We start from the raw sequence: 4,612 nt of genomic DNA on the forward strand, positions 1-4,612 counted from the left end.
CCATTCTGCTCTCTCACGGTGTCTGATGACTACTGAGGTCGCTGATATGGAGTACCTGGCAGTAGGTGGCAGCACATTGCACCTAATATGAAATGGGGATGTCCGGATACTTTTGATTATATAGTGTATAAGCGGAGCGGAGACAAATGAGGAACCGTTCTGCCATCGATACGGCCCCGAACAGGGCACGTTAGAGGAAGGACGGTGAAACAAGTAGGCCTACGCCACGTCCACGGCTCATAAGGGCGGCCGGTGTTGCCGAGCGGATCTAGGCGCTACAGTCTGGAACCGCGTGACCGCTACGGTCGCAAGTTCGAATCCTGCCTCGGGCATGGATGTGTATGATGTCCTTAGGTTAGTTAGGTTTAAGTAGTTCTACGTTCTAGGGGACTGAAGACCTCAGAAGTTATGTCCCATAGTACTCAGAGCCATTTGAACCGTTTGAGCCTCATAAGGGAGCGCTGAGGGTGGAGGCACAGGATAGGAAGTGATCTGTAGCAGGTCTGACGCTACCGTCAGTACAATGTTGTTGCAAGCAAAAATATTTTGGAGCACGCCGTCCTTACATAGTTGATCATGGGACTCGCCAGCAGACGACCCAAATTGGTTCAAATGGCTCTGAGCACTATGGGACTCAACTGCTGTGGTCATAAGTCCCCTAGAACTTAGAACTACTTAAACCTAACTAACCTAAGGACAGCACACAACACCCAGCCATCACGAGGCAGAGAAAATCCCTGACCCCGCCGGGAATCGAACCCGGGAACCCGGGCGTGGGAAGCGAGAACGCTACCGCACGACCACGAGATGCGGGCCAGACGACCCATATGTGTTGCCATGATGATCCAACGACACTGTCGTTTACAATTTTAGCAGACATGACATCATCAAAACTGCGGATCAATGGAAATGTTTCGCCTGGCCTGCTGAAACGCTTCTTACCGCACCATATCGATCGTCATCTTTGGAAACGTCGACGTCTAGGCGAACGACTGTTCGTATCGAGCACCGCTCCACGGACACAGGCCGGCGGGAACACTTAGACCGTAGGAGACACTCACCTGGACTTTCAAAGCACCTCTGGTGGCAATCGAAGGCACGATCAGCTCCAAACTACGTGAACGTAACTGAGGACAACCTACAACCCTGCATACTAGATGACAGTGATGGCATCTTGCAGCAGGGTGAATGCCCGTGTCACAAGGTCAAAATCGTGCTACGTTAATTTGAAGAGCGTTGTAGTGAACTGACGTCCGTGTCATGGCCACCAAATTCACTTGATCTGATTCCGATGGAACGCATCTGGAACGTTATATGACGCCAGCTCCACACCCAGAAACCACCGACCCTGTACGTACACATCTGGTGCCACGTACCTCCCGAAACCTATCAAAGACGTGTCGACGCAGAACCTTTGCTGTATTGCCTTCCAAAAGTGAGCCAACAACTGTTCGAATCGTGCACCGCTCCGTTTGGTCTCTCAGTGTGCCTGGTACCTTCCTTTCTTGTCTGCACGGCACAAACGTGTCGTCCACGTAACGGAACAACCAGTCTGGCTTTTTTAGTGTCAGTTTCTTTATATTCCTAGGTGTGGCGTCTATATACACCGGTATCGGATGTCACCTCGCCGCAACGGCTGTAACAAAGGAGTCCCCACTTCCACGTCGAGACGAGCCTTAGAAGTGAAACACTGTGCGCCGAGTTCTGAGCTATCTGGATGCACGCGGCGTCCGGGGCATTACTTTATACGAGTGGGACGTGTCTAGGGAACAATGCGTGGCGCGTTACGCGGGGAACAAGAGTCGCGCGTGGCGCATCTCTGGCGCACACAGACACACGCTCTGGACCCTGGAGTCTCCGGGACACAATGGGCCGGTCCCACGTCTGGAGTCAGGAGCGAGTCTCTTCCCCCTGCGCGGACACAATACACAAGTCCCGAAACTAAATCACACCCGGGCCTCCTGCAGCCGCTTTGAATGCGCTCGAAATAATACCTTACAGACAATAGAAATTAATGAGCGCGGCCGCGCTGTCGTGTGGGCGTGCCGTGGCGCGGGCTGGCGTCCTTTTGTAGTTTACACCTCTGCCCTCCCTCTGCTGCGGAGCCTCCCGCAGCGCCGACGTAGGTGTGACGCGACAATCGAAATGAATAGAGAACTCGCGGCGCTCGTTCTGAGCGACGTGACCGTTGCCGCCCGCTCCGGGCTTCAAACGGCCGTAATTAGCTGGAAACGCCCAGTGCCCTCCCGGCGCTGTTTGTACACGGCGCGCTGACTGCTGTGTTGGCCGTGACCGTGGCCGTCGCCGTGGCGCTGTCTCAAGACTAAATGTGCTCTCCGTGCGGCAGCGCTTTATTTGCGGGGCAACTGTATCTTTATAGTGGTGTGAACCGAGGCCATTGCTTTGTTCCTCTGACAGTAAGTGGAGGCATAAGGCGTGGGTTCGGACCCTACGTCACTATATGTGGAAGACCTAGAATGAAGTACACGGATTAGGAAAGGTGTAAACACAGGTATGCCACCTTTAGCCCCTGCTGCTCGTCTGTACATCGAAGTCCAGTGACAGAAATAAAATAAAGATAGATTAAGTTTCGGTATTACGGAATACCATTTACTTGTATAGTTGTATCTCCAAATTGACCACATTTTTATTTCTAAAACACAGTTCATCATAAATTTCAACTATTTAGCAATAATTATTTGTAATTCTTGTTGTAAAGTCTAAAAAAAATTACTACCGAAAAAAGGTTTAAAAATAGTTGCACTTGGAAGCTAATGTGGAATAGTGGCGAAACAAGGAACGGGCTTTTAAAATTGTAAATAATAATATAAATTTGGGAAAACCATATTTTAAGTGCACAAAACACAATTCTGAGATTGAAACTTCCTGGCAGATTAAAACTGTGTGCCGGGCTGAGACTCGAACTCGGGACCTTTGCCTTTCGCGGGCAAGTGCTTTACCAACTGAGCTACCCAAGCACGACTCACGACCCGTCCTCACAGCTTCAATTCCGCCAGTACCTCGTCTCCTACCTTCCAAACTTCACAGAAGCTCTCCTGCGAACCTGGCAAGGTACTGGCGGAATTAAAGCTGTGAGGATGGGTCGTGAGTCGTGCTTGGGTAGCTCAGTTGGTAGAGCACTTGCCCGCAAAAGGCAAAGGTCCCGAGTTCGAGTCTCGGCCCGGCACACAGTTTTCATCTGCCAGGAAGTTTCATATCAGCGCACACTCCGCTATAGAGTGAAAATTTCATTCTACGATTCTGAGATTGTTGGTAATATAAACTCTTAAAATATTTACTGATTAGCAACGGAAAAAAAGTAGTTCGCTTCGATATCAATCCTACGTTTATTAGTTTCAAAACAAGCTCATGGAACAACTATTTGTTTATAAAGTGCAAGTGATTCGTTTTACATTCATCTTCAAGCATAAGTCGGAAATATAATTCATTCTCAGCACCTGCAAGTCATAGTAGGTTTTATGGAACACCAAGTAACCCTTATTGCCCGACATGACATTTTGCAATTCGAAACGTAACAACAAAATCAACTGATACCACAGTATCGAGTACTACATAACGATGTATTACTCTTTTCATCAGTAAATCGCATAGTTTTAATCGTTACTATATCTTCAATAATTATCTCCATTAATTTTGTTGTTGTTGCAGTTGTTAATGTAGTCTTGATGCAGCTCTCTATGCTGCTCTATTTTGTCCAAGCCCCTTCCTCTCATAATAACTAGTGCAACCTACATCCTTCTGAATCTGCTTACCGTATTCATCTCTTGGTCTCCCTCTACGATTTTTACCCCCCCCCCCCCCCCCCCCACGCCTCCATCCAGTACTAAATTGATGATCCCTTTGTGACTCAGAATGTGTCCTTCCAATCGATCCCTTCTTCTAGTCAGATTCTGCCACAAATTTATTTTCTCCCAAATTCTATTCAATACTTCCTCGTTAATTATATAATCTACCACATTTTAAAATCTTCTACTCTCTTCTTGTCTAAACTGTTTATTGTCCATGCTCCACTTCCATACATGGCTACATCCTATACAGATACTTTCAGAAAACTTCCTGACACTGAAATCTGTATTCGATGTTAGCAAATTTCTCTAATTCAGAAACGCTTTTTTTGCCATTGCCATTCCATATTGTATGTCCCCTCTACTTTCGCCATCGTGTTTTGTAAAGTAGCAACACTTCAGGCAGTCTTCCGGGTCGTGCATTGCGTCTGCAAGACGTCTCAGTTGTTTACACGAAATGTCAACAGTGGTGGTCACACTCCGCGGAAGCAATTCGTAGTACAACAGAAATGGTTCAAACGGTTCTAAGCACTATGGGACTCAACATCTGAGGTCATCAGCCCCCTACACTTAGAACTATTTAAACCTAACTAACCTAAGGACATCACACACACCCATGTCCGAGGTAGGATTCGAACCTGCGACCGTAGCAGTAGCGCGGTTCCCGACTCGAGTTCCTAGAACCACTCGGCCACAGCGGCCGGCAGTACAACATACCATTGCTGTTCCACCAAACGCAAAATAGTATATCTTGTGGACGTGCGCAGGTACTTGTACGGGATGTTGCTTTGTTTACTCTCAACCAT

At 48.0% G+C, this 4,612-nt stretch overlaps 1 non-coding gene across 1 annotated transcript; it reads left to right on the top strand.

The window, feature by feature from the left end:
* The first annotated feature begins 3,113 nt into the window (after positions 1-3,113).
* On the top strand, positions 3,114-3,188 carry Trnal-caa (transfer RNA leucine (anticodon CAA)). The gene has a single exon. It is a non-coding gene; the product is annotated as a tRNA-Leu (tRNA).
* Positions 3,189-4,612: the final 1,424 nt, after the last annotated feature.

Source organism: Schistocerca cancellata, chromosome 9, assembly GCF_023864275.1.
Source record: "Schistocerca cancellata isolate TAMUIC-IGC-003103 chromosome 9, iqSchCanc2.1, whole genome shotgun sequence".
NCBI lineage: Eukaryota > Metazoa > Arthropoda > Insecta > Orthoptera > Acrididae > Schistocerca > Schistocerca cancellata.